At 43.9% G+C, this 26,536-nt stretch overlaps 1 protein-coding gene across 1 annotated transcript in view; it reads left to right on the top strand.

Moving 5' to 3' along the window:
- Nucleotides 1-22,488: 22,488 nt before the first annotated feature.
- The window catches only part of Mylk (myosin light chain kinase), a 224,230-nt gene continuing 220,182 nt past the window's right edge, over nt 22,489-26,536 (top strand). Inside the window, exon 1 of the mRNA XM_010618082.3 lies at nt 22,489-22,606. The gene's annotated coding sequence lies outside the window, so the exon portion shown is untranslated. The remainder of the gene's footprint in view (nt 22,607-26,536) is intronic.

Genomic DNA, 26,536 nt, shown 5'->3' with positions numbered 1-26,536 from the left:
CTGTGATCTTTAAATAAAGAGTTTTGCTGGACATGGTGGCACATATTTATAATCCCAGCACTCTGAGAGACTGAGGCAGGATGATCTCAAGTTTGATCCCAGCTTGGGTAATGTAGTGACTTAGCAAGACCCTGTCTCAAAATAAAGCATAACAAAGACTGAGGATATAGCTCAGTGCATGAGCCCTAAGCTCAATCCCCCAGGCTAAAATGAATAAACAAAAATAAGATTTTAGTCTTCCAAATCCAATTTCTTTGACTTTTATTTTTCTTGCCTCTTTGTGCTGGTTACAATCTGTTACAATGGTTAAAAAGGAGGGCTAAAAATAGGTATTGTTGCCTTATTTCTAGTCGAGGGTGGGGCAGGCCTGTATCATTATATCTGAAGTTAACTGTAGGGCTTTTGTAGATGTCCTTTAGCAGGATAAGGAAGTTCACTTCTGTAGGTCTATTCCTGGCTTGTACTCACACACACACACACACACACACACACGCCACACATAGATAATATCCTTTTTTAAAAAAAATCTTTTGAGAAGATTGTGTAAGTATTTTTCTTTGCCTGAGTTGGCAAACTTTTTTGTAAGAGGCCAGTGTGATATTGTGACATATAAGAAATATTTATTTGGTCTTCATCTCCAGTTCCTGACACAGAGCTAAAACCTTGGGAGTTTCCGAAGTGATAGAGGTGAGAGGAATGTCCTAGGTTATTCATAATAAGCCCTTTTCAACTGTATTTGAGCTTCTGCTAATGAAGTGGGCTTGGAGGTCCTTGTACAGTGTCAGCATGGAGACCAGCTGTTGGAGCGACCGGCCATGTGATTAGAAAGTTGGAACCCTCAGCCCATCCCAAGACAGGGAAAGGAGTTGAAAGTCGGGTTAACCACCAACGGCCAGTGATATTGGGATCTCCATAAAAACTCCTCAGTTAGGTGTTTAGAAAGTGTCTGGGTTGGTAAACGTATTGAGATGCTGGCAAGGTGTGTGCCAGGCAAGGGTGTGAAAGCTCCTTGCTCCCTTCACATACATTGTGCTATGCTTCTCTTCATTCAGTCACCCCTGAGATGTACTCTTTGTAATAAACCTGTGTGTGTTAAGTAAGGAGTATGTCTGAGTTCTGTGGGCTGATGTAGCAAATTACTGGATCTGAGGAGGGTGTTCAGGGAATTTCTGATTTATAAGCGCTCAGTTGGGAATGCAGGAGCCCAGGACTTGAGATTAAAGTGGGGTAGTCTTATGAGACTGAGCCCTTAACTTGTGAGATCTGACATGAACCCCAGGTAGGTAAATGATGAAGCTGGGTGATAGGCCTCCCAGCTGGCACCTAAAGACTTAGAGACTTGTTTGTTGTGACCCTACACATGTGCTGTCAGATGTGTTTTAGGAGTGAAAAACAAACCGCAAGAGCCCCATTGTAAGTACTTCAGCCTTTGTGGCCCTAAGGTCTCTGTTCAGCTCTTTACCTAATTCTCTACACTTCTACTCAGTAATTCAACTTTGCCAGCATAGCGCGAAAGCAGGCGTAGACAATACATAAACGAATGGGGTTGCCTGTGTCCTGGGAACCTTTATTTACAAAACCAGGCTGCAGATTGGATTTGGCCTTGGGGTCACAGTTTACCCAGTCAGAATTTGCTGACCCTCACTTTAGTCTGTCAATGTGCTGAATTATAGTAACTGCTTTTTCAGGGTTTAACCAGCCTTGTATTTCCAGAATAAACTCCTTTTGGTCATGAGTTATTATTAATCTTTTTATATATTGCTAGACTCAGCTTCAGCTTGCTAACATTTTTGTCAAAGTTTTGGTGTCTATATTCATAAGGAATATTGATTTAGTTTTCTATTTTTTTATAATGTCTTTGCTTTTGGCGTCTGGGTATCCATAGCATCACAGGATGAGTTGGGGAGTGTTCTCTCCTATTTTCTGGAAGAGTTTGTAAGGGACTGTTATTATTTATCCCTTCTGGTTCTAGAATTTACCTAAAGATTTTTTTACTTTTGGGGCAATAGTTTTACCAACAAATAAGTTATTTAATAGATATAGAACTATTCAGGTTATCGCTTTCTTCTTGAGTAATTTTTAATAATTTGTATCTATAATATTTGCCTACTATTATCTTAATGTCTTTAGGAACTATAGTGGCTTCTCTTTCATTCCTGATGTTTAGGGTTTGTATCCTCTCTTTTGTTCTTGGTCAGTCTGGCTAGAGTTTGGCCATTTTATCGGTCTTGTCAAAGAACCAGCTGTTGGTCTCTTTGATTTTTCTCTATTTTTATTTTTCTGTTTTTAAATTTCCTGGATTTCTTCTATTCACCACCTCTTCTACATGCTCTGGGTTTAGTTGTTCCTCCTTTTCTGTTTTGCTAACGTGATGCTTAGATCATTGATTTGAATCTTCTTTTTTCCGTAACCTGCAGGGATGGTTCTAGAAAAAGGGTTAGGAAGGGGAAGGTATAAAACTAGTTTTCCTACCTTCAAGCATTCATAAAGATAGCTTTAGTAAAGAGCCTGTACTGGCTTCTTCTAGAGAGCCCTGAGGATTCTACCTTTGGGTGTGACCAGTGGGAAGGAGGAAGAGAAGTCATAAATGGGTTGTTTTCTCCTTGGGAGGAAGTGGCCTGGCCTCCAGCCCCGATACTCCAGCCTCAATTCTCATCGGCCTCCCAGCAGGGTGTGCAGAACAAGGCACAGAGTTGGAGTTACTGCAGTTTAATGATCGAAAGGATTCTCTCCTAATAGTTTTAAAGTAGGCATAGGGGGACTCTTTTGTAAAGAGACAAATAGTAGGTATTTTCACCTCTGCAGATTGTACCATTTTCTTTTCACGAGTATCAACTCTGCCACTGCAGCATGGAAAAGGCAATAGAGCATAAGTAAAATAATGAGCATAAGTAAATGAGTGAGCATAGCGTGTTTCAGTAAAACTTTATTTGTAGAAATAGACAACAGGCTGGACTTTGCTGTGGGCCTTAGTTTGCCCAGCTCTGCTTTATCGTGTTTATATGCTGAATGGAGGAGTTTATTGATTTCCAACTGTTGAGCCAGATAAACTGCATTCTTGAAGGTAAACTTCCCTTGGTTTAGACAAGCCTCTGGCCCTGTGTTTGTTTCTTAGCTTGTGTTGTCACCATGCTGTGAACGTCTCAGGGTAGGGCCACAGTGGAACCAGCTTGTATCTCCTATCAAGCATACAGTAGATGACTGGTGAGCACCTATGTTTCGATGGAAACCAATGTTCCTGTGGTATCTCTGTTGCAGCTCCCTGCACCTTCCCTGCAGAGTTGTGCAGGAAATGGGTGACGTGCAGAAGAATTGGGTTCCAGCACTGTCACTGCAGTCCCAGGCAGATCTTTCATTTTGGAGATTATTTTGGAAACTTGACTCAAGCTTTGTCTGTGGGCTGTGCCTTCTAATTACTCTCTCATTTTCTTGAGGTTGTGGTTGGCACCATGGCTGTCAGGCCCAGATGCTTGGGCCTCCTCCCTAATGCCTGCAGTATACAGTGTTGTAAAAGGACTCAGCCCCATTTCTAGGCTGAGGTCCCTTTTTACCAATGGTTGTGCTGTTTGCAGGGGGCAGTGGAAAAGGAGAGATAGGCTTGTCTGCCTCCTGAAGAACTTCACATCTAGAGTATGGGCCAGATAGAGAGCCACGGTGACGGAGTTCCAAACAGATCTTATACACATACTTCTTTGTCTGTCTCATTGAGTAGGAGGCCTCCATGTGGGTTGATGGGAAGGGTCTGGAACTAAAAGACATGAGTTTAAATCTAGCTCAACAACTTATTCAGTGGCTGAACCTGAGTGTGTTATTTACCTACTCTGAATTTCAGGTCTCTCACTTATAAAATGGAGGCGCTCCCAACCTCTAAACATTTTGTGAGGGTTACACTACCCTCCACACTGGGCTGAGGGGAGGAAAAGGAATGGCAGAAAGGAGTCTATGCTGAAGTACCAAGCAAATTGAAAAACCTATGGGAAAACCCGTAAGACTAGTACTATAATTTGAATCTTGACTCAAATTATAAGTCAAAGTGGGGGATCTTCAGATCATTGCAGGCAGCCTGAAGGGAACTGTGAGACTCCAGGCCCTTCTTCCTTTTGCTTTTTGGACCTGAGGTAAGCAATTTTGCTTCACCATGTACCATGATGCGTAGTCTCACCACAGGCCCAGAACGGTGGAGCCAACTAGAGATGGGAACCTCCAGAACTGAGAATCAGAAGAACCCCTTTCCTTTTACTGTGTTTATTATGGTGAAGGAAACTGACTAACATAACTGGGATGTGGAAAGGTTGTGGTGGTCACTTTCTCCTTCCTTGGATTTTTCTGAACTGAGGGGTGCGTAGAGGGTGCTTGAAGGGCCAAGTGTCTGATTGTACACCGGAGCTAGGAAAGGTTGATTTCCTGCCAGGTTCAGGCGATGATTGGGTTGTTTGGGCCTTCTGTCTTCTGTTATTCAGCCAAACTCACTAAGATGAGAACCAGGCACTCTTTGGTGGAACCATTTGCATAACTGCCTGGCATTTGATGGTTATGAGTTCTCAAAAAACAGTAATAATCCTCCTTACAACCACCCAGCAACAGAGAATGGAAGAGTCACCTCCAACTGCCGTCAGAATACCCCATCTCTTCACATGTTCTACTTTTCTCTTGTCAAGGTTCTATACCACTGATCACAGCTGTTTGGGGACCCTGCCTTTCTTGCAGCAAGTCAGTGGGTCATAGACACTACCGATTTACTGCTGCCCCGGCCACTCCACACTAAGGCCTCTCTGCCTTCTGGAACTCTTAAAACTTGACGATCTGAAATTAGATAAAGTTCCAATTTTGTAACCCTGAGATAATCTTCTATTGTTGGACCATAAAACAACATTAAAACACAGATCTCCTTGTGACACCTGTTTAAAAACAATGTTAATCCCCTACTGCATAAAATCTAAAATTTCAATTGGTCAATTTGGCATGTAAAATAGGCTAGAGTGGGGCCCGCCAGGTACGATATTTAGTTGTCATTTGCGTGGCTGTAAATACTTTCTGTTTGGCTAGTGCTTTACAGTTCACTTAATTGCTTTCACAAAATGTGGACTTAATCTTTGTCAATCCTATAATAATGTTCTTGTTCTCATTTTATATTTGATGTTGTGAGGCTTAGAGAAGCTAAAAAGATTTAACCAAGATCAGATCACCACAGTAAAGTTGTGACTCAAACCAAGTAAAGGTGACACAACAGTGATCGCTTACTACTTCCTCAGGTGTAATCTTGAACAAGTTTTATGAAGAAACAGGGCTAATATAGTACTAACTTGTAAGGTTTTTGTGAGAGTGAAGTAAGAGAATTCAACAAAGTGGTTGGCCTAGTGCCTGGCACATAATAAGTGCTCATAACACCTTAGGTATTATTATAGCTCTGTAATTGTTTGACAATTAAGATTTCAGTCTTTATTTAACTATTATGAGTAACATTGCTATAATTACTGGATCTTTGTCCAAATGGTTTATTTTCAATATTGTATCATTTCCTTCCATTCCAAGGAAAGCATTACTAGGTGGAAAGGTATGGTCCTCTTTTTGCTTTTATTCCCTATTGCCAAATAGCCCTTTCATGAGGTAGTTCCCACTGAAGAGGCTGGGAGGTATTTTGAAGAGGCCCAGGCTTCTTGATCCTAAGGTTGTCATGAGGCCTCTCCAGGTGAGTGGCTGACAGGGGGAGGTTTGAAGAGAGGGCAGCCAGGTGAGCCCAGCCCAAGCCTCTCCAAACCAGGACTTATTCAAGTTGCCTTCTCCAAGAGGCTTTTCCTGACCACCTCTTCTAAAGTTCTAGCCTCGCCTCTGATACTGCATTTCCTCTTCTCAGCCTTATTTTTCCTTCTACGAGCCTATCTAACAAGGATGATTTTTCTTACATATTGTCTGTTTTCTCCACAAAATGATCAATACTCGAGAGCAAAGATTTTTTTCTAGCACTGAATAGTGCCTGTCACATACTAGCACTCAATGGATACTGTATTTGCTGGCTGATGAATAAATGAAGGCATTGTAAACATTACAAATGGGGTCAGAGTTTTAAAAGGGTCTACTTGGCTATGATCTTTGAAGGATTCACTCTTTGTTGGACATAGCCCCCTGCTCCAGGCTGCCCAGAGCCTGCCACGAAGGAGCCCCTGTTCCTATAAGGATCATTCCATTGCTAGTGACAAAAGACTCCAAAGCTAGTGGCATAAAACCGGAATCATTTTATCACATTCAGAAGTGGTGTGGATCAAAATTAGGATATGGTAGCGACGCTTGTGAAGACTGAATGGCTGGCGTGACTTAGATGGCTGGTGATTAGAGACATGTGGAGGCTCTTTTTCCCCCCGTACCAGCCTTCATACTGAACAACATCCCTAGCCTCTTATTTTTTATTTTGAGACAGCATGTTACTAAGTTGTGCAGGCTAAGCTTGAACTTCAAGATCTTCCTGCCTTAGCCTCCCGAAATGTTGGAATTACAGGTGTGCACCACTGTGCCCGACATGTGGAGGCATCCTTCATTCATCCTCACCTGGCTCCTAGGCTGAGATGAGGTGAAGGCTGGGCTTGTCTGAGATACACAGAGCCAGAGTGCCCACGTGGCCTCTCCAGGTGGTCTGGGCTTCCTCTCAGCATGATGGCTGAGCTTCTGGAGGGACTGTCCCTGGAGCAAGCATTTGGAGAGGGGGCATCTGGTGACACCCAGGTGGAAACTGTCTGGTCTTACATTGTTGTCCTCAGAAGTCAAATGGTGTCACTCCTGTGGTGTTCTATCCTCTTGTTATACCTGCTGGAATTCACCTTGATGGGAGGGGCATCAAAAGATTCTGAGGCCATGTTGTAAAACTGCCTCAGGGATCTTACTGCATTTTCACCAGTCTGAATCTGGAGTGAACCTGGAGTGACATCTGCCACCCCCAAACCAGGGCTCGTAGTGACTCAGGGTGCTCATTACTTCACTCTTCACTCACTGAAGGACTGCTGTATTGGTCTGCTTTGAAGAACCTCACAGATTGTCTGGCACATACTGAATGCTGAGCAAGTGGGTAAACTGAGCACACAAACAGGGAGTAGGTGTTTCTGGGACCAGTGAGCCCAGTGAGTATCTGTAGAGGCCTCGAAACACCTGTCACAGAGGTACCTGTAAGTACCAGGTATAAATGGCCAAGCATCTCATACTGTGTTGAAAATAAGACCTAACTGGAAAGCAAGCCCTCCCATGATTTTTCAGATTCCTCCTAATATAATCCCTGCTGTAAAAATAAGCCCTAGTTAAGATTGTCAGCCAGACAAACACATTTAGTACTGTACATATGTTGCAATACACGATGAATATATTGAATTATAAAATAATATAAATAATTAAACATAAAATAATATTGTTGACATTAATACTTTAAATAAAGGATAATGCAAATTTTAATGAAATATTTTAGATACTTAAGTGGGTGCCTTTAGAGGTAAACACCAATGTAACAGATGAGCTCCAGACTTACTGCCAGTTGACTAATTGGAGAATAGACAAAGCACTAATAACATGTGCCTTTGATAACAAATGGACTCGGTTGTATCAAATATGAATCTTAATAATTCAGTATATTACGTTGTAATGGATGTGCTTAATGCACACTGTGAATTAATGCACTAATGTGAAATATTTTCTGAATTTTGGTGCCTGTGATTTTTGGGGGGGCACTTTTATGTGGACCATCATTCTTAACTGTTATCATTTTTATTGCCACTCCTGTCTCATAAGTCTTTAACTAATACTTGATTTTTTTTTTTTTTGGTACTGGGGATCGAACTCAGGTCCTTGCGCTTGTGGGGCAGGTGGTGGAACCACTGAGCTAAATCCCTGGCAACTAATACTTGATTTAATGGAAACTGTGAAGCCCAGACTGCAAGAGGCTGTGACTTGGGTGAAGAACTCATGGGATAAAATCACTGACAGCTGTGTAGCTAATGTACAATGAGCAGCCCACATGGACGTGAAGGGCTCACTTTGAGAGCTCTACTGCTGGACATGAGAGATTGGGGCCAATGGTTCTACGGGAAATGGAGTTGCAAGAAATTCAGGCCAGAGTTCAGCAGGTGGAGAACTATGACAGTGTTCCAGAAGAAGATGACAGGACTGTATTTGAATAAATGTACATTTTTTGATATGAAAAAATAAGACACCCCTCCCCGTAAGCCCTATTGTATCTTGGAGCAAAAATTAATATAAGACCTGGTCTATTTTGGGGGAAATATGGTATGGAATGACCCAAGATAGCTCAGTCAGAGCATATGAATGAGTACTTTCTACTACAGGTTATCATGCGAATGGCAGATGTTCAGGCCCTTTAGCATCTCCTTTCATCCAGCTTCTCTCCTCTAATACTAATATCTGATATTTGAATGTTTACTGTGGGAATAGCATTTTAGATGTAGTAACTCAGTTGTCCCTGTGATGACCCTATCAGATGAGCTACAGTTTGAATCTTTGGTCCCTCAAATCCCCCAGCTTGGTGCTACCAGGAGGCAGTAAAGCCTTCAGAACTTGGGATCTAGTGGAAGGTCTCCAGTCACTGGGCAGGAACCCCCTTTGAGACAGCAGGACCCAGTCCCTTCTTCTCTTCCTAGCCATGAGATGAGCAGCTCTGCTCTACCATGTGTCCCCATGGGCTGCCGCAGGCCTAAGCCAGTGGGGCCAACCAGTCACAGAGTGAAACTTCTAGAACTGAGCCATGAAAAACCCTCTTCTCTTTATAAGTTGATTATCTCAGGTATTTGTTATGGTAGTAGAAAGGTGAATAACAGAGAGGAGCTCTGTTGTACCCCATATTTCAGAGGGGGAATCAGAGGAACAGAGATGCTAGGAGACTGACATGGACACATGGCTGGTAAGCAGTAGTACCAGGCTCAGAACCCAGAAGTCTTGCTCCAGAGCCTACCTTAGTAGCTCTCACTGTGGTTAACTTGTGTTTTGTAGTACTGCATTTTCAAATATAGAACAGGAAGGTGGATTATTGACATTTCTTTTATAATCTTAACCTGTAATCATAGTTTCCAGTCAGTTTTTAACTAAATATGGCCTCCTGTACATTTTGCCCTAACCCCAGTTCAGCTTAATTTCAGGAGAAATTAATTTCAGGGACAGCAAGACTGAGCTGCCATGTTCATGGATCCATTTCGATTGCTTCGGGGCACAGCCTTGAGGATAAGAGTACGGTATGAGTGAGTATTTTAACAGTCCGTGGCAAGGTGACAGCATCGTGGGCTCACATACAAGAAGTACTCTCAGACTGGGCCTTTTTCAGTGCCATAAATTTAACCAGCTCGAATTCTTTCCCATCGTATTTGCCCTGAAGTCAAGTATTTTGCCTTTTATTGGGAAATCTGCATTTCATTGTATAGATAGAACACTATGTTCTTGGCTCAGGGATCCTCCTGGGAAGTGGTTCTTTGTTTTATTGTAGGTTCTGGGGGTCATAAGGTCTCGAATACCAGCAAGTCTGTTTCAAGCCTGAGAAATACGATGTAACAAAGAAGGCAGGAGGCAAACTGGCCCCTCCCCGCTAACTGGTGCAACTCAGATCTGTAACAAGAGAATGTAGAGAAGAACCACAAGTTAAGGCAGTGAGGCCCTGGCTGTTGGCAGTGTGGCCTCCCTGTGCCTCTGATCTGAAGCCTTGCGTCAGGCCCGCGGGACCTGGGCACTGCCTGCCATTCTAGTGCTGCCAGCAGACCTGGAGGAGGGTCAGAGTTACTAATGTCCTTCCCATCAAGTCTTCAGAGAGCACACCTTTGTTCCAGCAGTGTTGCTGTTATTCGGAATGCTTCTGGTTTCAAAAAATTAACAAATTTTAAAAATGCTTCTGGTTTCAGAGTTATGTTTAAAGCATAGTGGAGTTCCCTGTCTTTGAGGGCAGTTTTTTAAAAGCTGTGTTTGAAAGTATTGAACCCATCCCTTAAAATTTTATGTATAAACTTATTTGTATTGGAAATCGGTGGCAACAGTATGATGCCCACACTTTAACCAAACAGGACGGTAGTAGTCATTTAAATGTATTCTAGTTGAATGGGTAATAAGTGCTATTATTTCATTGTTAATTTGTACTTACCTCTAATGAGGTCAGCGTATTTCCATGTTTTTTTTTTTATCTATTTGTGAATAATCTGTTCTTGTCCCTGGCTCATTTTTCTGTTAAACTATTTGTCTTTTTTCTTCTTGAGTTATAGAAGCTTTTCACACGAGTGATATTTAGATGGTCCTTTTAGAAACTTCTGTTGGACCTTTTGAACATGGGGTTGATTTTTGGAAGCAAATGCCATGTGGCATGATTGAGTCAGGCTGGAATAACTCTAGTGTTACTGTTTTAGTCTCTGTGTGTTTGGAAGAGCCGATCATAGGTGAGGAGTCCGGTCTTCAGGCATTGACAGCGGTACAGGTGTCATCAGGATGAGTGATCGTGTACCTTGAACATTTTGACTTAAAACAAGTAATAATATGTAGTTTCCAAACTTTCAATGTGCGGCAGTATCTTTTCTGTGCCTGTGAGTCTAGGGATAGGAGTCTGTCTGGGTTACCTGTTTGGCTTGCACTGTGTGTGTTAAGCACTTTCCAGATTAAATCTTCTCACTGTGGAATGGAACATAGGCACTTAGCCATCAGAATGCAGAATTCTTTAATTTTTTTACTTTTTTATTTTATAAAAAGGTAAAACTTCATAACAAGATAAGAGAATAACAAACTTCTAGTTTTTATAAATTTTCTCTCACATTTTTTTTCAGCTTTAATTGAGTTTATTGGTACATTTTAGGGATACAGTACAGTTACATTCATTGTTGGGATCTTGTACCTCTACATGTCAAGTCTTGATTCTCATTTTTTTCCCCTTACCTCTGCCCTCCCTTCACCCCCTCCTCCCCTCCCCATCTACAAACACTTTATTTTCATCTTTTCATTCTCTCAAATCTTTTTTTTTTTTCCTTTGGCATACCAGGGATTGAACTCAGGACCTTGTGCTTACAAGGTAGGCACAGCACCACTGAGCCAAATCCCTAGCCCTCTCTCACATTTTTGACTTGTCACATTAAACCTAATTCAACAGTAATTTTTAACAATTCATATGTATCATTTAATTTTCATAGAAACATCATTATGTGCAAATTTACTGTGTATAATATTTAAATTCTATGTAAATTTAGTTGTACTATTGCAGTCATAAGTAAACTGGCTTAAATGGTTTGGGGACAAGCCCACTGACGCTTAGTAAGTGTACACCACACCTGCAGGGGGCAGAAGTGTGCAGGAGGGTTAGTGGGTTTGAGAGTAAAACCTACCATCTTTAAGCATTCAAAGTGATGTACATCAGTATCTTGTAGGGAAACTACTGGCTAAAGAGTGATTCTAATTATGTTGTACCCTGAAATATGTATACATATATGTTGACTTTTAAAAAGGTATAGGAACCCATAAACTGTCAAACCAGCTCCAGAGCTTTACTTAAAAATCCTATTTGAACTTATGTGAGGAAATGAAAGTGGAAATGTGTATCTGTAGTATACTCATCAATTAATGAAAACAAATTACTCTTAGAAAACTTACTCTATTTTTGGTACTGGGGATTGAACGTGGGACCTTGCACTTGCAAGGCAGGTGGCAGAACCACTGAGCTAAATCCCCAGCTTACAAATTACTCTTAATAAAGGAGGGGGTTTATATTCTAGAGGGTGACTGCTGTGTGCCAAGTGCACTAAGGGCTTTACTTGCATTATTTCAAATGTTTGTGAAGATGTTTGATATGTATTACCCAGAACACAAAGCTAGTAAATAGCAGAGCTAGGATTTGAAACCAGCCAGTTTCCCGTAGAGACTTCACTCTGAGCCACTGTGGGAATAGTCTCATAGTAAAAGCCAAAGATGGCTAGAAAATCTGTGTGTGAAACAAGTGGTTAGTTGCAGGCATTTGAAGGGATTGGGTTGTCAGCACTGGGTTCTCACTGGTCAGAGGGCTATTTCTTTGACCTTTCTGCACATCATCTCCTAGGGGATGTCTGCTCAGTCTGAGGAGATGGAAGGGCTCTGGGCTCACAAGGGTGGCCAGTGAATACCAATTTAATCTGACTCTGGACTCTCCAATCGATTTACAATAACTGTGTTAGCAAGTCTATCATAAAGGAGTGACTTAGATTGTGTTGGCTTTGTCTGGGGAATTGCATCAAATCCCTGAAGGTTTTGGGAGAAGCAAACCTGAACTTCCATAAAAAGGAAGAACACAGAAAGTAAGGCAAGGGCCAGGAATTTAGCTCAATGGTGCCATCACCTACCTCACAAGTGCAAGATCCCAAGTTCAATCCCTGGTACCCCTGCCAAAGGAAAGAAAGTAAGGCAAGAGCCTAAATCTCAGCCAGATGGTCATTTATTAACCTACTGTTGTATGGCTTAGATTCTATTTTACATTCTGATGACTTAGATGAATAGTATACAGCCTTCAAGGAGCTCACAGAGGTGGATGGGCCACACATGGGAGAGCTTGTCTAGGAGGTATAGACAAGGACGCTGTGGGAGGACCTCACTTGAGATAGGTCATAAACATACCAGTAAGGGTGCTTCAGGAGATCAAGTGGATGAAGCTGTTCCCAGTAGATCAACAGCACAGGTAAAGTGGAGAAGGTGTCTGGATCATGGGGGATGTGTGAGGATGTGACATTAGATGAGACCAGTTAGTTGGGTGAAGGCCCACATCATACTGTTTTGGAGATTTTGGTCTTCATCCTAAAGAGTGTAGAGAACCATGGAAAGACTTTGCATGGGTAAGTGATGGGATCATCTTAGCTTTTTGGAAAGGTCCTTTGGTTGAAGTAGAGAATGACTTGGGCAAGGATGAGGGTAGGGAGGCTAATTAGGTTTTTGGAGTAATCCAAGTGGAAAATGAGGCCCCAATCAAAACACTCGTTAAAGGAAGTGTTAAAGAACAAGGACTAGACTAGTGGTAGAGTGATTAATAACACCCTTGTTTGAGCAACAGGAGCACTAGGTTCATTTCAAAAGGGCAGAGGTTTAGTTCCAACACTGCTACTAATTAGCCAGGATCTGTGTCATGAAAATGGGGAGGTTAGCCACTGTCCAGCTGGGAGGTTAGCCACTGTCCAGTTTGTGTCCTAAGACCAAATGAGTCCCTGTGTGTAAAAGCATTAAAGGAAATTATCTGAAGCCGGCTAGGCTGAGAAAGCAGACCCAGTATGGTGAGAAGCATCTTGCTGAAATCAGGCTTGTGTCTATCTCTGGTTGTCCAGGGAATTATCAAAGAGACAAAAGCAATCAGTAAAAGCTTAGTATACTCATATTTCTGGAGAAGCAGCTCCAGTTTTCCTTTCCTTAGTTCTCTGAGGCCTCCTAAACTCTGAAGCTCTTTCAGCTCTCCCAGTTACACACCGCATTTTCCTGACTACTATACCATCTTCAGGGCTGAGGCCGATACCACAGGATCTGGGCACTATTGCATGGGATAAAAATACTCTTGACAAGCAGGCAGCTCCTCAGAACCTCTGCAGCTGTAGCAGCCACAAGAAACTACCAAACTGCTGGGCCTTGAAAGGGCCCAGAGCCCAACCCCAGTGGGGACTGAAAGTCCTTGGTCTCTCTGTCTACATTATGCCTGCAGTGGACTATTATAGGGCCTTCAGCTCTAGAAGTACAAATGCAAGAGGTAGTGGAAGGGAGAAAGAAATTGCATAGGCTGCTAGGCTGGCCTTGCTCCTGATTAAAACCTTAGGCCCATACCCCATGACACACAATTGTTTTATATCCTCAGATTGCAGTAATGAAAAGAGCATGGATTTTAGAGTAACAGCTAAATTCGAGCACCAGCCTGTGTGACTGTGTGAAAGCATTGAACTTACCTGAGCCTATTTCCTCTGTTGAAAAATGAGTATAACTTGGCCTGCTTTGAGGGACTAAAGCTTAAACGGGTATGTGAAATGCATTGTAGTATAATAGAAGGCCACGTTAAGTAACAACTTATTACCAGTCAGTGCTGGTTAAAGTATTTTAGTGGATACTGTCACTATCTGGAAAACTGGCTGTCAGGATAGACTTGGCGAAAGCAGAAACAAAAATAAGCACATATACAAGATAATCCCTGCACCTGATGGTTAGCGCTAAGGTTGTTGTGCTAATGCCTCCTGGTATCCTGGTGAGATGGCTCTGGGGAGGTCCCAGTGGATGCACCTGTGAAGGTTGTACGTATGTTATAGAAGACCATGTTCAAGTTGAAAGTGAACTTTCTCCCACTGTTCCCAGGCAAGGAAGACCCCCTTCTCCACTTATTGGCTCCACACTAGGTTATAGGCCTCTGTTCACTTCATAATAAGGACAGCAAGCACTGGAGACTCAGCTGCCCAGGCCCCAGTTTGCTGAGTTCTATCCTGGAAAGAATAGACCTGTAGTTTTGAAATGTGACACATCACAATTCATACTATTTCCACTTTCCACCCCACTCTTTCTACTTGAAATTTTTATGGCTGAGTGAAGGGGAACAATTATATTGTTGGATTCTTGCCGAAGTTCTCTGTTATACTTGGCATTTTATTTTGAGATGGCTTCTTTCTAAGTTGTCCAGGCCACCATCAAACTCAAGATTCTCCAGCTTCCGCCTCCCATTTAGCTGGGATGATAGGAGATGCCACCTTGCCCTGCTAATTCTAGATGGCTTGATCAGTGACTAGCTTAGGTATAAAGGAGAAGGGTCTGTATCTCCAGGGCAGATGATGCTTGCAGGTACAGCATGGGGCCTGTTTACCTTGGTCACTATACTTACATTAGAGAGCATCAGGCTCTCTGATTGGTGAGGGAGGATGCTTTAGTAAGAAATGACTCCAACATTCACAATCATTCCCTCCTGTTTGTTTTTCAGTACTGTGCCTTTGCACTGAGCTACTTTTTTTTTTTTTAATGCAAGGTCTCAATAAATTACCTAGGCTGGGTGTAAACTTGAAATCCTTCTGCCTCAGCCTCCCAGTGATTACAGGCGTGTGCTACAATGCCCAGCTACATTTTTTTGGGGGGGCGGGGTTATTTTTGATCTGTGATTGAGTCTGAGAATAGAAAACTGGATACAGGGGACCTTCTGTAACCATCTCCATGGATCTTAAAGAAGAGAACTATAGAAAGGTCTTCACCCTGTCACAGTGGAACACTCTGTCCCTATGTAGCAGGGAGAGGCTCCAGCAACTGAGAGGACACTTGGGGTTTGAGGAAGATGCTGTGGGTGAAATTACCTGGAGTCATTGTGTAAATATGGCTGTTGGTGGAGCACAGAGTATAACCTGGGAGGTTGGAGGAGCAAGGAGAGAAAGTGCCTTTGGAGAGAGGTCTCCCAGGAGAATGCGAGATTAGTTGAGGTTCAGCAAACTCCTTTGTTGCTAACTCGAGAAGCATATTTGGGAGGATAAGCCCCTCACATGGAGCAGAGCATCCTGGCTTTGTTGCCATGGTGACAGTGCTCAAACAGAGGCTTAAACCAGAAAACACCAGGGCCGAGGGATTCTGTCTGAGCCATGGAGGTCCCAGCCATTGTGTGCCGTGAAGGAGAGGGGCAAGGGCCTTAAGTAGCTCCCTTCCCCTCTGTCTTTGGCTGTGGGGCCTTTGTTTTGGGTTTTTCTCTCTGGCCTCATATGGCCTTTGGAAAGGGGGCTCCTCTCTGCAGAAAAGACAGGTCATTATTTAGACCTGTGTCCAAAACTAGAGCCATCCTCTTTCTTGGCCATTTTCTTTCTTTTTTATCCTGTTAATTTTCCATTCTGGAACTTAGTCTCTGTAAAGTGAACCACATTCCTGTAATTCCAGTTAGAACATGAACCAGTTTATAGTAAGCTCCACATACTGTCCTGGCCCTGCTGTCTATCCCATGTGTCCCGAGGCCTGGATGTTGCTTCCTACTTCATAGAGGAGGGATAAAAGAGCCCCTTGCTGCCAAGCTAACCTGTGGGATTTGATCACTTAGTCACTTGGCTTATCTGGCCTCTTGAATCTGCAATTCAGTTTGCAAAGACACATTAAAAAACCTGATTTTTCCTTATATCTGACTTTATTGCTTCTAGTACTTTTGACATCTGTCTAACCCTCTGCCTCTCTGCTTTGATAGCCTGATTTTTAGACTTTGGCCTGCTTTGACTGATGCTGAGATTTGAGTTCTTGAATTGCCAATAATGGGGTGGCAAGATGTATCTGGATTCTGTCACTCCTTCTGGCCCCACATCCCTATCTGATGGCCATGTTCTGCAGTATCCCAAGAATGCACTCAAGCCCACATGAAGCCCTCTGCCTAGTATTGGAGTGGGTAGATTCTGAATCACCAGAGCTAACAGTCCACACCTGTATTAGTCACGATCTTGCCTTGAGTTGCTTTCAGTCTAGTAGTAGAGGTGACAGCAGAATGTAAATTCCTTGAAGGGGGAATCTTTTATCTATTTCATTTTGCTCATTAGCATGTTCCTTGTGATTAGAACAGGACTTATAAAAAGGTGTGGAAGCCGTGCGTGGTGGCGCACACCTGTAATCCCAGGACTTGGGAGTCTGAGTCAGGAGGATCACCATGAGTTCGAGGCCTGACTGGGCTACACAGTGAGTTCAGGGCCAACCTGAACTACAAAGGGAGAACCTGTCTCAAAAAAAACCAAGAAAAAAAAGGGGGGGTGTTGAATAAGTGAATAATGATTTTCATTACTTTTGGGAAATTTTTGACCACTGTTTCTTTAAATATTTCCTCTGCCTCATTTTCTATTTCCTCTTTTCTGAGATTCAATTACATGTGTGTTAGGCCATTCAGTATTATCCCATAGTCTTAGTTGCTTTTTCTTTTTTTGCCTTGCTTTTTCATTTATTTTGTCAGTTTAGATAATTCCTGTTGGGCTGTCTTGAAGATTTTGTTTCCTTACCATATTGAGTGTGCTAGTGAGTTTCCTGAAGGCACGCTTTATCTGTAAAAATGGAAAGAAGACTGGAGGTTGCCCAGGGTGGAAGGTCCATGGGGGTTATGGAGAATGAATGTGAATGAGTACAGAATTTCTTTATCAGTTAACAAAGGTGTTCTAAAATTCACAGAGGAGATGGTGGCACAATGTTGTGGCTACAGTAAAAATACACTGATTTATAGGCTTTAAATTGCGTGGTACATGATTTGGCTCAGTGATTCCACTGCCTGCCTTGTAAGTGCAAGGTCCTGAGTTCGATCCCTGGAACCAATAAATAAATAAACAAACAAATAAATAAATAAAATTATAAATAAATAAAGAAATTGCAGGATACATGAATTCTATCTCGATACATTTGTTTTACATATATGTATATATGTAAACCTCATGCTTTAGATTTGAATGCTACTTTGATAAAACATCTAGCAGAAGTCAGAAGAACAAGACATTTTACTGATGGTGTTGAAAGACGGAAAATTTCTGAAGGAAGTGTTACTTTAATAGAAGCTGGTAGAAGGATAGAATTTATATATATATATATATATATTTATTTTTGTTATTATTTGATTCTAAGCATTGGAGATTGGCTTTACTAAGTAGTAAGTGTTCTTTATAATTCATTTCTTTATCCTTTCATGAATTTTGTTAATTCCCATTGATAAGATATACTTTAAATTTGCTAGTCTTATAGTTAAAAAGTTCTAAGACATCTCATTGTTTTTGTTCTTTTTCCCCCAGATTTTTTAATTACATGTTGGTTATACAGATTAATGGGTTTCATTTTGGTAGATATGTACATGTACCAGTCATGCCCCCCTTCATATGTTTTGGGAGGTTTCAATGTGTTTTTATCATGTTTATGCCCATTACCTGTCCTCTACTTTCTTATCTTTTCAGACTCTCTATATTAGGCAGAACATGTGATACTTGTCTTTCTGAATTTGGCTTATTTTACTCAACATGGTGATTTCCAGATCCATCCATTTTTCTACAGATGACAAAATCCCATTCTTCTGGCCGAATAATACTCCATTGTGTTACATGTTAAAGCTTCTCTCTACTTTGTGTACTGCAACACCTGAGTCATTGGGTACTGGTGTTATCTCATAGTTACTGTTGGATGTTAATGACTTGGCTGAGAATTTCCATGTCACCTCTTCTGTTATGAAACAACATTCTAGTAGGGCCTGTTGAGAGCTGCCTGTGGAAAATCTGAGGATGGCTTCCTACAGGAGGTTCACTAAGGAATCTACAGGCATCATATGGTAGCCTAGCAGATCCTCTTTCTTTGCAGAGAAGATACATGCCCTGGGCAGTTGCATGGTCCTAACACTCAGAACTCTTCTAGGTGGTATGAAGTAGCCTTCAAAATATATTCAATGAAAAAAGCAAGGTGTAGAATAGTGTGTGTGATACACTATTGTCTTAATTACTTTCCCATTGCAGAGATGCAGCACCTGACTTGCATCACTTAAAGAAGGAAAGGCTTATTTTGGGTCACAGTTTGTAGAGGTTCATAGTCCATAGCTGTCTGGTTTCAGGGCAGGGTGGCATGCCAGAGGGAAAACAGCTCACGGCACGGCTGCAGGAAGCAGAGAGAGACATTGAGGGAGAGGAGGCCTTCCAGGCCACACCCCCCAGTTGCCCACTACCTTCAATCAGGCTTCACCTCCCAAGTCACATTTACCCATAAACTCATCAATGGACTAATCTACTGATGACCCTCACACTCCTGTGACCCAGTCACCTCCCCTGAAGCCCCACCTCTAAGCCCACGAAGCTTTGGGGGATAACTAGATACAAACTACAGTAACAATAACAAAATACAATATCATTTGTGTTTAAGAAAATCTGAGGATAAGAATAACTTTTTAACCCGGTATGGTAGCACATGCTTGTAATCTGAAAGGCTGAGGCAGGAGGATAGCAAATTTTAGCCCAGCCTAAGAAAAAAATAGTAAGGGCTGGGATTATAGCTCAATCCAAAGGCCCTAGCTCTAATCCCTAGTACAATCTTTTTATACCATATCTCTAGAAGACACTGATGACATGGCTGGCCCTGGAAGGGACATTGGTGCTAGGTACCTAGGAGAGGGCCAGGTGTAAACCCTCTGTCTTTTCAGTTTTGAGCTGTATCGATGCATTCGCCATTGAAAGTTAAAATCCTCAGAGTGGTTAATCAAACTTGAGACTCGGATTGGCCCCTGATAATTTACCCTGTGTATCCATTTCTTATCTCGTATGTCTTCCCTCTTCAGGCTTTGTACCTTCTGAGTATTCACCTAAAACAAACGTGGAGCCTCTCTCTCCTCAGAGTCTAAGGGAAATTTCAGAGGGACAAGGCAGCATTTCTATCTGTTGGGACTGATTGCCGTATTTAGCCTCAAACTTACCAGTCCAGTGGTCCTCAAACTGCAGTCTGCATCAGAGCCTTCTGGAGAGCTTGTTAGTACACAGGCTCCTACCTCCACTCTCAGCATTTCCAAGTCAGCAGGTCTGGAGTAGACCCACAAATCTGCATGTCCGTCAAGTTCCCAGGGGATGCTAACCAGGGACCACACTTTGAGAACCACCCTCTGGGCTAAAACAGTTTCTCCTGTGATGTGTTGATGTACAGTTCTGGTGACCCAGTTGCACCTTCATTTTAACCTATGAAGAAATAGAAACCAGGAGAGTTTCTTTCCATGTGTCTGTGTTCATCTCTGTGCAGCTTCCCATCCAGCCAGCAATACCTGCTACACTCCTTTCTCCTCCTGAGGCAAGGTGCACTTCACCACTAGCAGGGCTGACACCTCAGAAGCCAGGCTCCCTTGTGGTCTCTGCTGTCATTCTTTGTGAAGGCTTAATCAGAATTTAAGATTAGAGAGTCATCCTAATTACTGACTCCTCTTCACTATTTCTTTGCAGGAATGCTATATTAGCATTTTAGGAAAGACACTTTTTCATAATGGCATTCTGTTTAATGTAGGACACTGAGCCCCTTGCTCTTGTCCTCAAGTTGTATAACAGTCGCATCACACATCCAACTGTCCCCTGCCCCATTGGCCCCACTCACTTGCACCTTCCTGCATGGTTGGTGAGGGCAGCATAGCTTTTTACCGAGAGCCACAAGATTGGCGTGAAGCTACCGGACTCCTGCCCACACCATTGTCTTCCTTTTAATATTGTGAATGCTTTTATCAAGTGCTGATATTAAGACTGGACCATACAGTAAGTGTTTCCTTGTGAAAACCCAGCTGGTAGAATTGTCCATCCTGATCTTCTCCCTCTGTGAAAAGGACTTTGGAGGTCAGTGCTGGAGGGCTGTTTCCTGAGGAAGTGACTTTTCATCCTCATCTGATCAGAGTTATGTGACCCTTCCTGTTCCCTTTGTTTGAAACTCAGGGATAGATACATTGCAAAATCAGCTTAGAAAAGCACTTTGTATATATCATCAGCTTTTATAGTTATAATTTTCAAATAATCAATAGCTTTCCTGTGTGTGTGTGTGTGTGTGTGTGTGTGAGAGAGAGAGAGAGAGAGAGAGAGAGAGAGAGAGAGAGAGAGAGACTTCAAGTTCTTTGAAAAGCAGAAGTACAAAGTATCTAGGATACAGGAATGTTATCAGATGATTATGGCCAGGAGTGGTCTAATTTTGGACAAAAGGCTAGGAATGTCCCAGCAGTGCTATGTGGTCAGAGGGCAGGGTTGTGGGTCTGAGGACAAGAAGAGCAGCAAACTAGGGGCCATCGCTGGCTGGCAGAACATGGAGAGGTACCAGGTGAAGGTGCAGGGCCAACTGTGCTCACAATGGAGGTAGAGTCAAGGTCATGGAACTAGGAGTGAAGAATCATTCAGGAAATTGGGGTAGATGGCCTGAGCTTGACTAGTGTCAAGAGACATCCCTGTGGGGCCACCTGGCTTCACCCCTGAGAAGAGCAGAAGCCTTCCTTACAGAAACATCTGGCCTGCGTCTGTTTCCACTTGGCCCTGTGGCCAGATTGCAGGGATCACCTGGGTGCGGACAGGCAGAGCTACTGCTCCTGGAGTGAGCTTTCTGCTGCTGCTCTCTGCCTTGTAGAGAAGGATGTTTAATTGTTATGGGATGGAGGGGAGTTGTCTGCAGGTTCTTGGTATCCTGAACACAGAATTGAGCAGGACACTCAAGGAGTAAGACAAAAGTAAGATTTATTATAAGTGAACAAGGTAGGATGGGAGTCGCCCAGTAAAGGTCATGCCCAAGAGTAGCAGACAGTGGGGTCTCTTGAGGTCCAAGGATTATGGGAAGATCTATAGCTGTGGGTTGACAAGAGTCCTGGCCTGACAGGGCACCTGACCCAGCACCCCATTAGTTGGGAGGGGGCGATTTTGACCATTTTAGAGGAAGTATCGTGGTATCTGAAGCCCAACAGGAGTCAAAACCACAATGCAAGTGAGGATTGGACACAGACCGAGGTCATGGACTTTTTTGTTTTTGCATGCCTGGGGGTCTTTGGGGTGGACAGGGTGACCTTTATCTGTTGATTTCCTGATATTTTAAGATTGTCATCTTTGTTCTGGTTTCTCAATTCTTGCCTCATAACTTCCTCCTGTTTATTTGCCTTTGCTCTACCTCCTACCTCGTAAAGAGGTGGGTTGAAAGAGAGGGAGCTCTATCCCATCCTCCCCTCCTCTGAGAGTCTAGTCATTCTCATTTCCTCTTCACAGTGTGCTTGGAGTGTGGGAAAAACCACCACCTGAACCCAGGGCTTCCTGTCACCTGTGTGATTTACTAGGGTATCCTGTGAGCCCTTTCATTCTAGATGTCTCCCTGCTGAAATGCCATGGTGAGGGCCGAATTCCTTTGGGTTTGCAAACTGGCCTTCACAAGCTGTCCCTTCTGAAGGGTGGCCCATAGAAGTTAAGAAGAAGTCATCTGCACTTAGGAGCAGAAAGGTTTACTCTTTATCACGGAGTGAGACAGCCTCTAGAGGGGAGCAGCTTTCTGAAGGAGAAGGGGGACTTCAAGAGCCTGAGCTGAGTGAAGCGGGTGGACCCTGTCAGGTACAGGTACCAGGTTGTGGCTTCTGGGGAGCCGAGGAAGTGGTCTCAGCCCCCGTAACAGTGAGGGGTGAGTCACTTATCTCTGGGGAGAGTCTCTCCTGCCCTAGGGCATCCTTCCCCTGGCGATGTCACCAAGGGAAGACCTTGATTGCCCAGGAGGTCTCATTGGCCATCTACCTGCCCTGCCTCTCGCCTACAGAGAGGCAGCTTTCTGGCCCTTCCTCCCTAGACCCTGCCACCTTACCTGAGCACTCCCTGTGGTCTATCATTGAAGGAGGAAGAAAGCACTCGTTCTGGTTCTCCACATAACTATGGTTTAGTACCACTCTGTAACCCCCAGGTGGTAATAAAGGCCACCCCATTGTCACCATTGGGCCCGTTCCCTGTTTCTGCATGGCCAGCATTGGTATGATAGCCCACCCCTGCCACTCCCATATCCCTTTGTGCGTCTGTCTCTGATTTGGCTTTCCTTTCCTCCTGCCCTCTGTCCACCCAGGTGATTCCTGAACCAGTTGCCCCTGCCAAGCTCACAGCACCCTCAGGACTCCCTGTGACCCTGGGAGGCAGACCTCCAGGACAGGAAGCAGACCTCCAGGAAGGCTGACAAGACCTTGGTGAGTGGGAAGAGTTTTAAGTTCTGCTCTTGAATGTTTCTTAGGCATCCTAGGGAGGATGCAGGGAAGGGGACTGTGCATCTCCTGGACACTGTGAAGGGACAGTATCCTCAGATGAGATGACACCTGGCCAGCTTCTCTGGGCAGGCGTAGTGGTGACGTTGGAACCACACTGGAACCAGCCAGGAAAACAATAAAGGGCTTGCTGGGTGCCCTGATGAACTCTGCTTTTGACTACTCCTCTGACCCCGTGGTCCCTCAGCAGGCTGGCTCCTCGGGGTTGGAGCACAGGTCCATCCCTGTTACTTGGCACCATAACCATGCCTGATTTTGTGGAACCCAGCTGTTCAGGCCCTGGCCAAGAGCTTTTGTGGGCACTTTCAGACACAGTCACCTTCACTTTGACCTTGAAAATCCTCTGTGATAAAAGTCGTACAACGAGCCTGTTGAAGGAAGATTGTGCCACCTTCGGGCAGCTATACAATGGTAAATAATCTCAATAATATTTCAAGAATATGGGTCATCTTTTTGAACTTTAAATGCGTATTTGTTTTTGTCTTTGTTTTAAAGGTTTTTACTTGTTTTTTGAGACAGGGTCTCACTATGTAGTTCAGGCTGGCCTTCAACTCCCTGTGTTGCCCAGGCTGACCTTGAACTTGCAGCAGTCTTCCTGCCTCAGCCTTCTGAATAATGGGATTACGGGTGTGTATCACCTTGCCCAGCTGATATGCATATTTAAGAGGAGTGTTTCCATTGCTCTGAGCCCTTGCTACTGAGGAAAGTGTTCCTCTGTCACCCTTGCCCCTCTCCATAGGGTCTCACTGTTACAGCTCTGCAGGGGCCCTTGGCCTGTGCCAGCCTGGAGTCTGTTCTCCCTCACTGCAAAGCAGGTGGCAGGACCAGAGCCAATTCCAGTGAAGCAAAGAAAGTGGGAAGGACGGAGGGAAAGGGGAGACAGGAATTAATAAAATGATGTATAGCCTGTGATTAAAAAGTAATCCCCCATGCTTCAAATGGTGGACCCATTATTGATGTGAGAGAGCAGTTTCTTTCTTTCTTTTTCTTTTTCTTTGGTACCAGGGATCAGACCTGAGACCTTGCACTTGCAAGGCAGGCAGCAGAACCATGGAGCTAAATCCTCAGCCCAGAGAGCAGTTTCTTAGTTTGTTTTGAAAGACAAAACTATATATGCAGGTCCTGCTCTTTATTAAGGAAATAACTCCTATGACACTCACAGATTTTAAAAAGTCATTGTGAAGTGTAACTGAAAAAGGGGGAAAGCAGCATCCTGCTGGTGCCCTGAAGAAAATGCAACTCACAGGCAGGGCTGAAGTGGGGCTTCATGTTGGGATGTGGAGGAGGCTGACGGGGAGCCAACCATGTGTCTGTGTGCAAAGCTTCCCTTTAAGGGAAAACCTTAAGGCTTGCGAGACCGGAGTAGTAGAGGTAGGTCAGGACGAGAGGATTAACGAGAGTCTCTTTTATTTGAAGCCAGCCTTGCCCACTAAAGTTGAGATGAAGGTGTCGCCTCTGGTGCTCACGCGTGAGCTATGCAATGCCCTTTCGGTGCAGTTACCAGCTGTGTGCTTGCTCACTTGTGACAGGGACATTTGCAGCGAGAAAAAGAAGTAGACAGATGCAAACAGAGTAAGACTTCCTTTGGAAAAGCCAGCAGCCGAGGTGGCTGCAGTAGTTCCCCAGCATCCCTTTCCCTGTGCTGAAGAGAGAATGGGGCCATGTGATCAAAGCCCGGAGCCATGAGGCAGTGCAGAGGCAGACATTGGGGAACTCGAGCCCTTGCCTGGGTGACCTTTCCAGTCTCTGGGGATGCAGGGTCCTTAGTAAGACACAGACATTTCTTTTTTTTTTTATTGAGTTTATTGGTACATTTTAGGTATACAGTACAGTTACATTCAAAGACATTTCTTGATGTCTCAAAGCAACAGGTTATCTTCACTCTTCTGCATGCACATCTTCAAAGACGTCTCTGAAAATCTTCTGTCTAAATTTTGTGACCTTATTAAAGAGATTTATTCTGCTTTTGCTGATAACTTTGAACAGTGAGTTGTGACAGACACCGCATCACGTCACATCAAACTGCATTTATATATGCTTCCCTGTTATTCTTGTCATGAAAACACATGCATTTAATTCTCTAGTTTTTTATTTTTATTTTTTACTGGTACACACTTTAAGTACATAGTGATTGCATCATGCACTCACCCAACATGTACGTACCAAACATCATTGGGTGTTGGTCCATGTACATAACACGTCGTAATTATTTTTAATCCCTTTCCCCCTCTCTTTCCTATCCCCTCCATCTTAATTTTTAATTTTTCAATTTCAATGTGTGTATGTGCGTGACGCTAGGCATTGAATCCAAGGCCTCACATGCCAGGCAAGTGCTCTGCCACAGAACCATACCCCCACCCCAAAGCACATGTATTTTAGAAAGCTTTACAGTTGTCTTCCTATATAACTTTATGTTATAAAGCTTTATGTTGTTTTGTACTTGTAACTATGTTTATGCTTATAACTAAGTATAGAGGTTGATCATATTTCTTTAAAAGACAAGCGCTAGGACCTTGATCAAATTGTAATCATCTCTTATACTAGCGTTTCTCTTAGAAATTCTGCCCTTTTCCCAGAAGCTCTTGTGTGATTTTTCACTCTAGTGGAAAAGGAAGACAGTAATGTCTTGCAGCAGTGTTTGAGGTACAGTAAAGAATAACAGAGAACAGGGAGAGAGAGATTACATGGGGGGTGGTTTTACATAGGAGGGTCCAGAGCAGCCACTGTGTGGAGGTGCTGTGAGTGGGATGCAGAGTAAAGCGAAGGGGTAGATCTTGGGCATATCGGGAGGGGTATCTCTATTTGAGGCAGAGAAATGGCAGTTGCAAAAGCCTCAAACCTGGTGTGGCCGGAGACATTGCAAGAGGCCAGCAAGCCCAAGTGGAGGGGGGAGGCAGAGATTAACAGGGAGTGAGTTTGGAGCAGTAGACCAGGGTTGGGTGGCAGAAGCAGCCTCTTGTCACCTTTGGGACATTTCCCTGTTCCACTCAGCCTGTCTTGGGAACTTGTGTCCCTCCCAGCTGTTCCCATACCCTTTTTGGTGTCTTCTCTGATTGGGCTTGCCTTCCTTCCCACCCAGGGGTTGCCCGTCTACTGCCTTTTGTGTCCCTCCCAGCTGTTCCCATACCCTTTTTGGTGTCTTCTCTGATTGGGCTTGCCTTCCTTCCTGCCCAGGGGTTGCCCGCATCTACTGCCTGGTAGCGGGAAGGATTTGGATTTTGTTCTGTATGTGGTGGGCAGAGTGGGGAGTGTCATGATCCAACCCCCGGCCCCTGGAGATGAGATGGAGAGAAGACTGGTCAGAAAGCATAGTGCCGGTGGCTGGGTGGCTGGTGGCAGGAGGAGGTGAGGAGTGGTCACACTGAAGGTAGAAGCAGGGGGAGAGTTGCCGCTGGGTAGAAGAGGAGTGAGAAGTGGAGGAGGCTGAGGCCTGTGCCTGACGTTTGGAAGGAAGAGTGCACCTTTGCCTGGGAGGAAGATGCCATGGGGAAGGGCACATTTGGCTGGAAAGACACAGGATCCTATTGTGTCTTGTTAGATGAGCAGGTAGAGGTGCAGCAGGCAGCTGGGCTGAAGTTCTGGAGGTCAGTGGGGGGCAGGGGTTGGATGCTGGGATAGAAAGCCATAGGACTTGGGAGTAAGTGCGCCAGTCACTTAGGGTCCACAAGAGGAGGAAGAAGGAAAGAGAGGGATGCAGTGACCCAGAAACTAAGAGAAGACACTCGAGGGTGGAGAGACAGACCTGGTGGTATGCATCTGTAGTCCCAACACTCAGGAAGCTGAGGAAGGAGGACCCCTTGAGCCCAGCCTAGATCAGTCTGGGCAATGTAGTGAGAATTTGTCTCAAAAAAAAAA

The sequence above is a fragment of the Fukomys damarensis genome, unplaced genomic scaffold, assembly GCF_012274545.1.
Source record: "Fukomys damarensis isolate Sample0158 unplaced genomic scaffold, DMR_v1.0_HiC HiC_scaffold_24, whole genome shotgun sequence".
Lineage (NCBI taxonomy): Eukaryota > Metazoa > Chordata > Mammalia > Rodentia > Bathyergidae > Fukomys > Fukomys damarensis.
The sequence above is the reverse complement of the archived record's forward strand: the minus strand, read 5'-3'. Positions and strand labels throughout refer to the sequence as shown.